This window comes from Hyaena hyaena, unplaced genomic scaffold (assembly GCF_003009895.1).
Source record: "Hyaena hyaena isolate Hyena2069 unplaced genomic scaffold, ASM300989v1 scaffold_208, whole genome shotgun sequence".
Lineage (NCBI taxonomy): Eukaryota > Metazoa > Chordata > Mammalia > Carnivora > Hyaenidae > Hyaena > Hyaena hyaena.
Genome location: NW_024080839.1, coordinates 88,223 through 104,155, shown reverse-complemented (window position 1 = coordinate 104,155; position 15,933 = coordinate 88,223). Strand labels below are relative to the sequence as shown.

At 37.1% G+C, this 15,933-nt stretch overlaps 1 protein-coding gene across 1 annotated transcript in view; it reads left to right on the top strand.

Annotated features, from left to right (window-relative positions):
• Window positions 1-15,933, top strand: part of KCNH5 (potassium voltage-gated channel subfamily H member 5) — a 308,323-nt gene that overhangs the window by 223,150 nt on the left and 69,240 nt on the right. The window lies entirely within an intron of this gene.

The following is a 15,933-nucleotide window of genomic DNA, read 5'->3' as shown; positions in this document are numbered from 1 at the left end:
TGTGATTCATATAGCTATATAGTATATCACAACATCAGATAGAGTGATTTCTACTCACTAGCTCTTTTTCCAGTGGTCTTAAGTATTCCAGATCTTGTACTTTTCCGTTATCAATTTTAGAATACGCTTGTCTATGTCTTCAAAAAAACATTACCGGGACTTTGATAAGAATTACGTTAAACTCATAGATCAATCTGGGGAGAAAGAATTGATGTATTTACTATGTTGGGTCTCCTATTCTTCAATATTATTTCTCTCTCCATTAACTTAGGTGTTTTTTTGATTTGTTCAATCATCAGCATTTTGTAATTTTCAGAACATCGATCCTGCCCATGTTTTGTTAGATTTGTACCCAAATATTTCATTTTATAAGTTACAAGTAGTATTACGTTTTTAATTTTGGTTTCCATATATTCATCATTATGTTTTACTTTTTTTAAAATATTTGTTTGGTATTAGGCTGTCTATTGCTTTTACTACTGTCAGTACATTCACCTATCAGTCTGCTGTCTTTGATCTGCCCTGGGCTGAAATCAGATCACATCTGCAGTGTCTGGGACTCTGGTGGTTTCCTTGAGGCATTAAGCGATGCTCAAAGGCATCTGTTATATGTATATCCTATATGCTCTGTGGCTGTCTTTTCTCCTATTTGTGGACATTTTTACTTTGGTATTCATGGCTATTTTCTGGATGATGACAATTGCAATAAGTTTGATAACTGACATGTCTTGTTTCCCAGCAATGAAGATATTGGTAGCAAATATCAATATAAGTAATACATAAACCAACATTCATGTAGGGTTTATTTCCCCAAAGTCCTTTTAATAATGTCAGCATAACATGCTGTATCAAAAAGATGATAATTTGGTTTCTAGGGTATGTGGAATACTAATGAGTTTTAAAGGAATTTCTTTTTTTTTTTAATATTTTTATTTATTTCTAGGAGAGAGAGAGAGAGACCACGTGAGCAGGGGAGGGTCAGAGAGAGAGGGAGATACAGACTCCGAAATAGGCTCCAGGCTCTGAGCTGGCAGTCAGCACAGAGCCCGATGCGGGGCTCGAACCCACAAACCGCGAGATCATGACCTAAGTGAAAGTCGGATGCTTAACCGACTAAGCCACCTAGGCGCCCCTTAAAGGAATTTCTTAAACTTAGAAAAACATATACATTCCCTCTGTGCTACTAAATAGACTTATGCAAATAAGAAAAGTCTGTTTAATTTTGGTCTTAAAAACATTCTAAAATTTTAGTCACCATGACAGCATACATACTATTAAGTAAACAAATAACTGGCAACATTCACTGTTCTGTTTTCAGGTCTTATCAATAGCATTGATACCAACTTAGATAGTAGACAGTACATTAATTGATAGAAATTCACTATGGTGTACCAATCATTTAAGAAAAGCTGCTTCCATTATTTGAAAGGAAAATAGAAGTTGCACTATCACAAAGTTGATTAGTTGTGAAATGGCCAGTTTTCACTTTGCCTGTACCCGTGTCAACTTTTTCCCAAACATTCCTTACTTATACCCTCCTCTGATTTGCTGCATGTTAATTCCTCTAACGTTGGCTTCCTTTTACAACATGGTAGCCTTTTCCTCTAGCTTTGACTGACCTAGTTAATTTGTCTTGTCTTCCTGGTAAGATTGGCAAGCAGTCTACATGCAGGAACTGTTTGGATCCAGTTTTTAATGCCACCTCCTCTATATGTTTCATATATAATAGACACCATATATCAGCACTATGTAATTATTGAATAAAATTAGGTAGTCATGTGTCTTGCAGTGTTCTCTCCCATTGATAGTGCAACTTAATTTTGACCAAATTTGTCTATTGCCAATATTTTTAGTAGTTGGGAATGGCGAGAGTAATGATGTTCCATATTGCATTTTATTATAGAAAGGCTCACAAACACACACACATACACACATAACATATACAAATCTTAGGCAGGCAGATGGATAGATTTCTATGTATGTATATACTACGTGATGGCTACTCAGATGAAGATAAAATTTTTATCACCCTAGAATGCTATTCCATACTTTGTGAAGGCAATTACTGTGCCCTTCTGAAGTAACCACTATTTTAAAAATTGAGATGTAATTCACGTTATCATACACTTCATCATTTGAAAGTGATGTTTCAAAGTTTTTAGTTAATTCACAATGTTGTGCAACCATCATCACTATCCAGAACATTTTCATCACCTCAAAAAGAAATACCATCACATCAGCAATTACTTTCCATCCTCCCCTTTCCCTAAGCCCTTGGAAAGGACTAATTTACTTTCTGTCTCTATAGATTTGCTAATTCTGGGCATTTCATGTAAGTGGAATCATAGGATATGTGGTCTTTTGTGACTGACCTCTTTCACTTAGCATGCTTTCCAAGTTCCTCCTGTGGTAGTGTATGTTGGTACTTCATTTCTTTTTATGACTGCATGGTATTCTGTTGTATGAATTTACCACATTTTATTTTATGCACTCGTCAGCTGCTGTGCATTGGGTTGTTTCCTATAACTGGTATTTTGATGCTGAACTTCATATAAGTGGAATTATATAGTATATACAAGTTATTCAATTTTATGGCTATTGCTCTTTCTATGGCTAATGGGCATTAACTTAGGGTTTGTTCTACATTTTGGCTGTTATGAATAAAGATATTATGAAATTCTTGTACATATCTTTTTATGAATATCTTTATATATTTCTCTGATGTATATATATAGGAATGAAATTGATGGGCCATGGTATTGATAGCTGTTTAGTTTTACCACAAGTAGTTAAGGAGTTTTCAAAAGTGATTGTATTATTTGACATTTCCACTAGAATACGTGGGTGTTCCAATTACTCCACATGATCTCCAAGACTTGGCATATTGTTGGCCTTTTACACTGAGCCATTGTGGTATAGGTGCAGTCATATCTAATTGTGGTTCTACTCTGCATTTTCCCATACTTAATGGTTTGGTTTAAAGCACCTTTTAAAATCACATTGGCCATTTATATAATCTGTCTTGTAAACTGTTCACATCTTGTTCTTTTTTATTTAAATAAAAATTAGGTTGTCTACCATTATCTTATTGATTTGTGGGAGTTTTTCATATCTTGGATATGACTCCTTTGTAGGATATCTGTGTTATAAATATCTTCTTTCAATCTAAGGCCAATCTTTTCATTTTCTTAACTTTTAAAATTATATTGTACATGTCATATTTTCATTATATTTATTATAGTCTATACATTGTTTCTTATATTTTGCTTATCCATGAATTACTGCCTTAAAAAATTCTAGAAAGCATAGTTGTGCATATAAATATTCGAATAACTATACCCTTTTACCTATTCCAGTGGTTCCAGAGAGCTAAATTCCTCAGGCACTTTACCTATAGTGAAGCGCTTAATTTACCGGAAAGCTCAGTCTGATATTGCTATCCTATTTCAACTACATATAATAACATAACAGGCTTTATTCAATAAGAACACATTGATCGAGGTCTAGTCTCATGAATGCCAGCATATTGGGAGAGTGAGTGGAAGAGCTTAGTGTTCTCTGAAAGGTTTCTGATTTTATAGTAATCGTCTTACACATAAACACGCCAATAGGTATATCGATATACCACATCTGTAATCTCTATATGAGTGTTAGAGTTGTGAAAAAATGTTTCAGTGTGATCTCATTTGTTCAAACATTGATATTCTGTTTTACTTTCCTGTTTTTCTTCCACCTAATAATTTCTCAACCTTTTGAAGACAACACAATTTTTTAGCTATTATTTTATATGTACTTGATTTAATCTGTCTGTATACACACACATGTATATATAGATGTAAATGTGTATTGGCACTTATATATATTCTTTTATACAATCATATAATCAGATCGCAAGTTCTTTTTAGGATTAGATGCAATATAAGTAACTGATCCACATATCCTTTGCTTCATTTACTACTTTAACTTCTTTGGACTACCTTTACTTTCTACAGTTGGTATAAGTATATATATATGTACACATATATGTGTAGATATATTAAATTGCATAAATAATTTCAAAGAATACTGATGCACATCTTCTGGGATTTTAGTTTGCTTTTTTAAATTTTTTATTTTTTTGCTTTTTTTTTAATTAAACTTTATTTTTTAAAATGTTTATTTATTTCTAGGAGAGAGAGAGAGACAGCGTGAGCAGGGGAGGGTCAGAGAGAGAGGGAGTCACAGACTGAAACAGGCTCCAGGCTCTGAGCTGGCAGTCAGCACAGAGCCCGACGTGGGGCTCGAACCCACGAACCGCGAGATCATGACCTAAACGAAAGTTGGACGCTTAACCGACTAAGCCACCCAGCGCCCCTTTAGTTTGCTTTCTCTGTTGGAAGGAAAGTAGGTTGAGATACAAGGTTTCACAATCATAATCATTCTAGAAATAGCGGTCACTATTAATTTAACGGTTCTGATTTCTGTTTCATTCATTCTATTTAGGCAATACCTATATGTTTAAAAGTAACTTTTTAAAAATAAAAATTGTATATATTTAAAGTGGAAAACATGATTTGATTACATATACATAGTGTTATGATTACAATCAAACTAATGAATATATCCATCTCTACATAGTTAGCGTGTGTGTGTGTGTGTGTGTGTTTGTGTGTGATTTTTTAAAGTAATCTTTTAAACTTAAAATATAATACTAGGGCATCTGGGTGTCTTAACTAGTTAAGTGTCTGACTTTTGATCTTGGCTTGGGTCAGGATCTCATGGTTCATGGGATTGAGGTCTACATGGGGCTGAGCACTGACAGTGCAGAGCTTGCTTGAGATTCTCTCCCTTTCCCTTTGCCTCTCCCTATCTTTCCCAAGAGCATATGTGCATACTCTCTCTCAAAAATAAACATTAAAACAATTGAAATATATTACTGAAATGTGGGAAAATTATATTATAAATGAACAACTTAATAACTTTTCACAAAATAAACAAATGTGTTTAGTCAGCACCCCAAAACCTCATTACTGGAAGTCCTCTGATGTTTTCTCCAGGTGTTAGCCAACTTTGCCCATCCATAGTAACCCGTATCTTGACTTCCACAACCATATATTGATTTTGCCTGTTGTCAAACTTTATATAAACGGAATTATGTAGAGTATACTCTTTTGTGTCAGGCTCTTTTCAGACAACATTGTGTTGTTGAAATTGATCTATGTTATGTGTAACTGTTTCTTTTTTCTTTCTTTTCTTTTCTTTTTTTTTTTTTTTTGCTGTTAACAGTCCATTGTGTGAATATACCACAATGCATTTGTCTATTCTAGTGTTTATGGATCCTTGTTTAGTTTTCAACTTGGAGCTATTATGAATAGTGCTCCTACAGATGCTCTTGTTTATGTGATTTGGTGCATATATAAAGACATTTCTGTTAGGCATACATCTACAAGTGGAATTGTTGGGTCTTAGGGTATATATGTATCCTCAACTTTTGTCAATATAGTAATGGAAGTACCAATTCACTTCTACCACTGTATAAGGGAGGGTCAATCTTTTAAAGAGGCTGGAACATCATTTACCATAGATGACTTTAAAAGGATCATTGCCAGATTATCTCCAGAATTGTTTCCATTATTCTGGATAATTCAGTCAAATATATTTTATTTTTATTTATTTATTTATTTTTACAGATAGTTTATTGTCAAGTTGGTTTCCATATAACACCCAGTGCTCATCCCCACAAGTGCCCTCTTCCATGCCCAACCCCTCCACCCCCCCACATCCATCAGTCCTCAGTTTTTGTCAGCATTCAAGAGTCTCTCATGGTTTGCCTCTCTCCCTTTCCCCTACCATTTCCCCCCTTCCTCTCCCCCATGGTCCTCTGTTAACTTCCTCCTAATCCTCCTATATGTGCAAACATATGATATTTGTCCTTCTCTGCCTGACTTATTTCACTCAGCATAACACCCTCAAGGTCCATCCATGTTGCTACACATGGCCAGATTTCATTCTTTCTCATTGCCATGTAGTATTCCATCAAATAGATAAACCACATCTTCTTGATCCATTCGTCTGTGGATGGACACTTAGGCTCTTTCCATGTTTTAGCTATTGTGGAGAGTGCTGCTATGAACATTAGGGTACACGTGCTCCTATGCCTCAGCATTTCTATACCCCTTGGGTAAGTTCCTAGCAGTGCTATTGCTGGGTCATAGGAGTTTTCTATTGTTAACTTTTTGAGGAACCTCCACACTGTTTTCCAGAGGGGTTGTAGCAGTTTGCATTCCCACCAACAGTGTAGGAGGGTGCCCGTTTCTCCACATCCTCGCCAGCATCTAGAGTTCTCTGATTGGCTCATTTTAGCCACTCTGACTGGTGTAAGGTGGTATCTCAGTGTGGTTTTGATTTGTATTTCCCTGATGAGGAGGGATGCTGAGCATCGTTTCATGTGTCTGTTGGCCATCTGGATGTCCTCTTTGGAGAGGTGTCTGTTCATATCTTCTGCCCATTTCTTTACTGGGTTGTTTGTTTTTCGGGCGTGTAGTTTGGTGAGTTCCTTATAGATTCTGGATATTAACCCTTTATCTGATATGTCCTTTGCAACTATCTTTTCCCATTCCGTTGGTTGCCTATTAATTTTCTGGGTTGTTTCCTTGGCCGTGCAGAAGCTTTTAATCTTGATGAGGTCCCAATCTTTTATTTTTGTTCTTGATTCCCTTGCTTTGGGGGATGTGTCAAGTAAGAAGTTGCTGCGGTAGAGGTCAAGGAGGTTGTTTCCTGTTTTCTCCTCTAGGGTTTTGATGGTTTCCTGTCTCACGTTCAGGTCCTTTATCCATTTTGAGTTTATTTTTGTGTATGGTGTGAGAAATTGATCTAGTTTCATTCTTCTGCATGTTGCTGTCCAGTTGTCCCAACACCATCTGGTAAAGAGGATGTCTTTTTTCCACTGGATATTCTTTCCTGCTTTGTCAAAGATTAGTTGGCTGTATACCTTTGGGTCCAGCTCTGAGTTATCAGTTCTATTCCATTGGTCTATGTTTCTGTTTTTGTGCCAATACCATTCTGTCTTGATGATGACAGCTTTGTAGTAGAGGCTGAAGTCTGGGATGGTGATACCTCCCGGTTTGGTTTTATTTTTCAGTATTACTTTGGCTATTCGGGGTCTTCTGTGGTTCCATACAAATTTTTGGATAGTTTGTTCTACTTTTGAGAAGTATGCTGGTACAATTTTGATTGGAATTGCATTGAATGTGTAGATTGCTTTGGGTAATAATGACATTTTAACTATATTTATTCTTCCTATCCATGAGCATGGAATGTTTTTCTATTTCTTTGTGTCTTCTTCAATTTCCTTCATAAGTTTTCTATAGTTTTCATCATATAGAACTCTTGTATCCTTGGTGAGGTTTATTCCGAGGTATTTTATGGTTTTTTTGTGCAGTTGTGAATGGGATCAGTTTCTTGATTTCTCTTTCTGTTGCTTCATTGTTGGTGTATAAAAATGCAACCGATTTCTGTACGTTGATTTTGTACCCTGCAACTTGGCTGAATTCTTGGATCAGTTCCAGTAGGCTTCTGGTGGAGTCTGTCGGGTTTTCGATGTAGAGTATCATGTCGTCTGCAAAAAGTGAAAGTTTGTCTTCCTCTTTGCCAATTCTCATGCCTTTGATTTCCTTTTGGTGTCTGATGGCTGATGCTAGGACTTCCAGCACTATGTTAAACAACAGTGGTGAGAGTGGACATCCCTGTCGTGTTCCTGATCTCAGGGGGAAAGCTCTCAGTTTTTCCCCGCTGAGGATGATGTTAGCTGAAGGCTTCTCATAGATGGCTTTGATGATGTTTAAGTAGGTTCCTTCTATCCCAACTTTCTCTAGAGTCTTTATTAAGAAGGGATGCTGTATTTTGTCAAATGCTTTTTCTGCATCTGTTGACAGGATCATATGGTTTTATCTTTTCTTTTGTTGATGTGATGTATCACATTGATTGATTTGCGAATGTTGAACCAGCCCCGTAACCCAGGAATGAATCCCACTTGATCTTGGTGGATGATTCTTTTGATATGCTGCTGGATTCAATTTGCAAGTATCTTGTTGAGGACTTTTGCTTCCGTATTCATCAAGGATATTGGACTGTAGTTCTCTTTTTTAGCTGAATCTCTGTCTGGCTTGGGAATCAGAGTGATGCTGGCTTCATAAAACGAGTCTGGGAGTTTTCCTTCGCTTTCTATTTTTTGGAATAGCTTGAGATGATTTGGTATTAGTTCTGTTTTAAGTGTCTGGTAGAATTCCCCAGGGAAGCCATCAGGTCCTGGACTATTATTTGTTGGGAGATTTTTGATCACTGATTCGATTTCCTCACCAGTTATGGGCCTGTTCAGATTTCCTATCTCTTACCGTGTGAATTTTGGTATTGGGTGTGCGTTTAGGAATTTGTCCATTTCTTCTAATTTGTCCAATTTGTTGGCATATAATTCTTCATAGTATTCCCTGATAATTGTATTTCTGAGGGGTTGGTTGTAATAAGTCCATTTTCATTCATGATTTTGTCTATTTGGGTGCTCTCTCTTTTCTTTTTGAGAAGCCTGGCTAGAGGTTTGTCAATTTTGTTTATTTTTTCAAAAAGCAACTCTTGATTTCATTGATCTGTTCAATTATTTCTTTGGTCTCTATGTTGTTCATTTCTGCTCTGATTTTTACTATTTCTCTTCTTCTACTGGGTTTAGGGCATTCTTGTTGCTCTGCCTCTAGTTCCTTTAGGTGAGCTGTTAGATTTTGGACTTGCACTTTTTCTAGTTTCTTGAAATAGGCCTGGAGTGCAATGTACTTTTCTCCTAGGACTGCCTTTGCCACATCCCATAGATTTTGGATTGCTGTGTTTTCATTTTCATTTGTTTCCATATATTTTTTAATTTCCTCTCTAATTGCCTGATTGGCCCATTCATTCTTTAGAAGGGTGTTCTTTAACCTCCATGTTTTTGGAGGTTTTCCAGACTTCTTCCTGTGATTGATTTCAAGTTTCAAAGCATTATGATCTGAGAGCGTGCATGGTATGATCTCAATTCTTTTATATATTTTGAGGGCTGTTTTATGTCCCGGCATGTGATCTATCTTGGAGAATGTGCCATGCGCACTTGAGAAGAAAGTAAATTCCCTGGCCTCAGGATGTAGAGTTCTAAATATATCTGTCAGATCCATCTGGTCCAATGTGTCTCTCAAGTCCATTATTTCTTTAGTGATTTTCTGTCTGGCTGACCTATCCATTGCTGTAAGCGGACTATTGAAGTCTCCTGCTATTAGCACATTCTTATCTATAAGCCTGTTTCTCTTTGTGATTAATTTTTTTAAACATTTAGGTGCTCCCATATTCGGTGCATAGACATTTATGATTGTTAGTTCTTCCTGATGAATAGACCCTGTAATTATTATGTAATGCCCTTCTTCATCTCTTGTTATTGTCTTTAATTTAAAGTCAAGTTTGTCTGATGTAAGTATAGCTACCCGGGCTTTCTTTTGAATTTCAATAGCATGATATATATCTCTCCATCCCTTTATTTTTAATCTGAAGGTATCTTCCAGTCTAAAATGAGTTTCTTGTAGACAGCATATAGATGGATTTTGTTTTTTTATCCATTCTGCTACCCTATGTCTTTTGACTGGAGCATTCAGCCCATTTACATTCAGTGTTATTATTGAGATATGTGGGTTTAGAGTCTTTGTGTCCTTTGTGGGGTTCATGTTTTGGTGGTGTCTCTGGTATCTTTGTTCCTTGCAACATTTCCTTCAGAGCATCCCCCTCAGGATTTCTTGTAGGGCTGGCTTAGTGGTGACAAATTCTCTCAATTTCGGTTTATTTGGAAAGACTTTTATCTCTCCTTCTACTTTGAATGAAGGCTGCTGGATAGAGGATTCTTGGATGCATATTTTTTCTGTTCATCACATTGAAGATCTGCCATTCCTTTCTGGCCTGCCAAGTTTCAGTAGATAGGTCTGTCACCACTCTGATAGGTTTGCCTTTGTATGTTAGGGCCTTTTTCTCCCTTGCTGCTTTCAAAATTCTCTCTTTATCCTTATATTTTGCCATTTTTACTATGATATGCCTTGCAGAAGGTTGATTCAAATTATGTCTGAGGGGAGTCCTCTGAGCCTCTTGTATTTCAATGTTTACTTCTTTCCCCAGGTCAGGGAAGTTCTCTGCTATAATTTGTTTTAGGACTCCTTCAGCACCTTTCCCCTTCTCTTCCTCTTCTGGGATTCCTATGATATGGATATTGTTGCGTTTGACTGTGTCGCTGAGCTCTCGAACTCTTCTTTCCTGTTCCTGGATCAGTTTGTCTCTTTTTTTGTCAGCTTCTTGTTTTTCTATAATGGTGTCTTCTAGATCACTTATTCTCCTTTCTCCCTCTTCAATCCGTGCATTGGAGGCCTCTAATTTATTATGTATCTCATTTATCGCTTTTTAAAATTCTTCATGCCTATTAATATTCTCCATTTTGTCTGTAGCCATAGTTTCTTGGATGTCCCCTATGTTTTCTTCAAGCCCAGCTATTAATTTTATGATTATTATTCTAAAATCTTGTTCAGTTATGCTGCTGATATCTGTTTTGAGCAGTTCATTAGCTGTCAATTCTTCCTGGAATTCCTTTGGAGGAGAGCTTTTTCATTTCGTCATTTTAGTTAGCTTTCTGGCTCTTCTTAGTTTTAAAGACGTGTTATGCTCTCTGCACCTGTGGGCGCTGCTGTATCCAAGAAGACTCTTGGACTGTCCAGGGCCTGTCCATTCAGAAAGTGTTCTTTGAATGGTATCTCTTGGTCTCTCTTGTTGAGACCTTGGTTATTTTGTTTTCCTACTCATAGTGGTATTTGGGACTCTCCACCATGTGTACTTTGGCTTGTTTCTTGAGGTAGCCCTGGAGAAGAAAACAGACTGACAAACACACAGGGAGCAGAGGCCCACAAACACACAGTCAAATCCGACTGACATGCAAACCGAGAGGCAAAGCGAAAAAGTTAAGAGAAAAGAGGGAGGAGGGCAGCTCTCAAGCAGGGATGGGTGTGGTGTGATCCAGTGTGTCAGGAGGGAGTTCTGCCTTGGTGGTTTTAGGGAGGAGAGTGGCATCGCTTCAGTCCCTTCTTGAACCAAGTGCTCCACCTCGCTTTTTTGGGTGTGTAAACTCCTAGGGCCAGGGACGCAGCTAAAGTTTGTTGTGCTCTTCAACCCAGGCCAGTCTCAGCCTCCAAATCCCAGTCCAGTCACCCCACTGAAGTTGCTGCAGGCAATCCCCTGGCAACCCTCTCAGGGCAGTTCCAAGCCTCCTGCCTAGCTCTGGGGGTGGAGCCAGAAGACTCTGCTCCCTTCTCCTCTGGGTCAGGCTGGAGGGCCTGGGGGGTGGGCTTCCCTGCGGGGCTTGCTGAGCCCGCTGGAGTGAGGAAATCCAGGTCCCTCTGTGTCTTGTCACCCAAAACACGAATCTCCCAGTTTTTAGCTCTTTGCCTTCCCTCTAGAGTTCCAGGCAGCAAGGAGCGCGGACGCCCGGTGCCTGCACGCGGCTTCCCCAGGGGTCCAAGCCCACCAGGAGGGCAATGGCGGCAGGCGGGCAGCCTCTCCCAGCTAGCCAGTTGCCAGCACAAAGAAGCGAACCGCGAGCGCAGCCCCTCAGGGGTGAGCTGGAATGTGGGGCCTGGTGCGCAGGTATTTTGTGCGCCAGGTCTTTCTATCCCGAGCGGAGGTTTTTCTGTTTGGGAGACTCTCTCTTTTTCCCCTCTCACTCCCTGCAGGGGGGGATCGCCCCCATTCCTGGAGTCTCCAATCCTGGCCCGATTTTATCTTCCCTAGTTCACACTCATGTTAGAAGTCTTTCTCAGTGGATTCTGCATCCTTTTTCTCCCAATCTCTTGGGTTTTGTAAGGTTTCCCTTGGCTTCAGATCTTTTCTGTGTGAGGCATGGGCGCGATCGCAAGTACGGAGCTCCCTACTTCTCTGCCCTCTTGCCCCCTCTCCAGTCAAATATATTTTAAAATATATTTCTAATTTTAGAAAATAGTTTCACATGTGGAAAAGCATTTTCTTTTTCACTTTTTAAAAAATTTGAATATAGTTGACATACAATGTAGAATATATTTTCAGATATACATTTTAGTGATTTGACAAGTTTATGCATTATGCTATACTCACCACAACTGTAGCTACCATTTGTCCCACTACATTGCCATTACAATATTTTTGACTGTGTTCCTTATTCTTTGCTTTTTATTCCCATGACTTACTCATTCCATAACTGGAGATCTGAATCTCTCTTCGTCTTTTATCCTTTTTGCCCAACTCCCCAGCCTCCTTGCCTCTGGCAACCATTAATTTGTTCTCTGCATTTATAGTTCTGATTCTGTTTTTTGTTTATTTCTTTAGATTCCATTTATGAGTGATGTCATATGATATTTGTCTTTGTCAGTTTGACTTATTTCACTTAGCATAACGCCCTCCAAGTCCATCCATGTTGTCACAAAGAGCACAATCTCATCCTTCTTATGACTGTATAATATTCCTGTGTGTGTGTGTGTGTTTGTACCACATTTTCCTTATCTATTCATCTATTGATGGACACTTAGGTTCCTTCCATGTCTGACTACTGCAAATAATGCTGCAGTAAACATAGGAGTGCGTATGTCTTTTTGAATTAGTGTTTTCATTTAGCCTGGGTAAATAACCAATAGTAGAATTATTGAATCATATGCTATTTCTATTTTTAACTTTTTGAGGACCCTCCATACTGTTTTCCACAGTGTCTATACCAACTTACATTCCCACCAACAGTGTACGAAGGTTCATTTTTCTCCTCATCGTCATCAGTACATATTGTTTCTTATCTTCTTGATGTTAGCCATTCTAAGAAGTGTGAGGTGATATCTCATGGTTGTGTTGATGTGCATTTCCCTGATGATGAGTGATGTTGAGCATCTTTTCATGTGTCTGTTGATGATCTGTCTGTCTTCTTTGGAAAAATGTCTGTTCAGTTCCTCTGCAAAAGCATTCTTATTTAGTCAAATATAGGCACATAAAAAAAGTACACACATGAGATTAAGAATAGAGAACAATAGAAAATTAAATTTTATCAGAGCCCTAAATTTGGAAAGTTAGTGGTCTAGAACATTAGCGCCTTTAACAAGCTAAAAAATCAAAACAATTGCTATTTGTTTCTTTTTATTGCTCACTTTACTGCAGAATCAAAACCGTGAAGAGTTTAGTAGAATAGGTTCACTACATTTTTAAAACAAAATCTTAATTCTCACTTTTGTAGATGTAGTCTGTTTGCAGAAAATTTGTCTCTAAAGTGAAACCTATGAATTTTAACCTATAATCTCTCACTGATTATAGCAGTTTTCTGTTGCTAAATATGACCTTTTACTTTTAAATAATGGAAGTTAATTTGCTTTGGTTTTATTTCATTACATTGTTCCTGAGTTAATTCCTTGGAGGTTTGGATACCCCAGAAATTGGCAGACTAACCTCCAGACAGCTGCTCTCCCTTGGTCCGCATGGCTGCCTGGTTACACTTGAAAAAAAAATAAGGTGAACCTTTTTACTTCCCATAAAATGAATGAGAATTGAATTTCTGTAGCAAACTCTACTTCATTTGTTGGCAGACTTAGAACTCCTCATTCCCAAGAAGGATTGTAAAAATGTTTTATGTGCAAATGTCATTTGCCTTACTCTCTCCACTGGCTTTCACTAATTTAATACCAATTCGGTTGGATCCATGAGGGGAGATTAATTAGCAATGCATAACTTAATTGCATCAAAGGAAGCAGGGATTTTGAAGAATGTCAGTGGTAACTTCATTGCCTATCAAAATGTCATTAATGCATTTATTCCTTTGTCCTAAGAAAGAGAATGGGGGTGGGGATATCATCTTTACTTATCAATCATTATTAGAAATAGCTGTCACTGTATTACCCCTGTTATAAGATTTTGTAGATAATCAAAAAATGATTTATTTTAGAGCAGTGAGAGATGTCAAAAGGGGTCCTTGTTTTGTTCACTACTTTCAGAAGCTTAAAATAGAGTTACCACCAGCAGTCAGTCTGTTATCAGTCAACTAGGGAGTAGTGGTAGGAGACTACCTTCACTATGATTAAAGCTTAGCTTCCGGTCTCATTACAGTTCCATATACAATTTTGTACAATCCATGTACAATTCCATTTTTTGTTTCAGGTAAAATTGCCTTTTCTTTTTCAAATGCAAATGAAAAATTTGAGGAGAGAGTGATTATTAAAAAGATGTAAGATAGTCTCATACACTTCTGGCTTAGAGAGTAATTTGATATGCCTTTTCTGGGAAATAATTTGGCAGGATGAGTGAAAATGTTTTTATATTTTACCCACTGGTATTTCTTCTAAAAGAATCTGTCCTCAGACAATCCGACAGAAGTGCAGAGTATTTGTTGTGCCTTGATTTATGAAAGGGAAAACTACAAATCTTGATATGTAATTATAATGCAGTGGTTAATTGTGTTATAATTATATGATGGAGTATTATGCAACAGTTCAAATTATGTTTTTAAATCAGTATTTCATGGCATGGAAAGTGATTATAATGTGATATAAACACAGCAAGAAATAAAGGTTTAGAGAGTCAGGTTTCATGAAAATGTTGTATATGTATACAGATGTGTAAATGGAAAATTCTTATTTTATTCTTCATAGGTTTTTGATTTCCTACATTTTATGTAATGATTATTAAAATGCATTTTTAACTGTATTCAAAGAATTAATAATAGGATAAAACCCTGTTGTTTGGGTTTTGTCTAGTCAACCATTTCCTTAGAGAATCTTGATTAACTCTGGCCTCTAAATCAAGTTTTTAGCTTGCTTTTCTAAGCTTTTACAACATTACTAGTATCATAATGGATAAAAGTGATGGGAAAAGTGACATTTATCATATATGTTCACTCCATGCTAATATTTAGCTCAGGCCCTTTTCATATATACACTGAAACTTATATTTCAAGTAAGATTACTTCCTTTTGGAAATTGTAATGAGATAAATAATTTGTTAATGCATCCTTATGTCTTCACCAACACACTAAAATATGCAATATGTTTATTTGAAGCTGAATTTAAAGTATTTAGAAATGGAAACAAATCAAGGAAATCGAGGCTGCTCTATGGTGGTGGTAGTAGTATGCATATCAGTGATTTCCTAATAAGTAAACTATATTTTGATAAATTGGACCTTAAATGATTTTCAGAAATCAGGATCTACATTTTTGTAGTATTCAAAGAACCAGAAAACATAAAAAAGTGCCAGATGTCACATTTTGTTCTTGGTTGAGCCTAATTGAGGAGCATGACTTAAAAACTGGAACTCAAAGAGTTTTGGGTTTTGCTAGTAACTTATTGAGAGGCCTTGAGCAAATCACATAAACTTTATGTTACACATTTGCCTTATCTGTAAAATGGGGGACTAGACTAAGAATAGTGATTTTTCAAGCTATTCCTGACTGGCAGCTCTTCCAAGACAGGCACTGAAAGTTTTTGCTCTTGGATCTGGAGAGCCTGCATCATAGCCCACATGCTAACCAGTGCATAACCAATCCTCACTAACTATGAGTTAAATGAATGACTGCATGTGCCCTTTGTATCATAAATCAATGAATTTCAAAAAGTTTTCTTTTTCAGACCATGGCATTTTTCCCCTTTTTTCATGGTTGGATGCAGTATTCTAAGAATGATTCCTTATATATGGCAAAACCCTTCCAAAAAGAAAACTTATCCATTGTCTTAATTAAGAATCTATAACTATCCTGACATGAAGAGGGGATAATCACTTTTTTTGTTTGTTTGTTTGTTTTCAAATCTGTATCTTTATTTTTATTTTTATTTTTTTTACAAATAGTTTATTGTCAAATTAGTTTCTACATAACACTCAGTGCTCATCCCCAAAGTGCCCTCCTTCATGCCC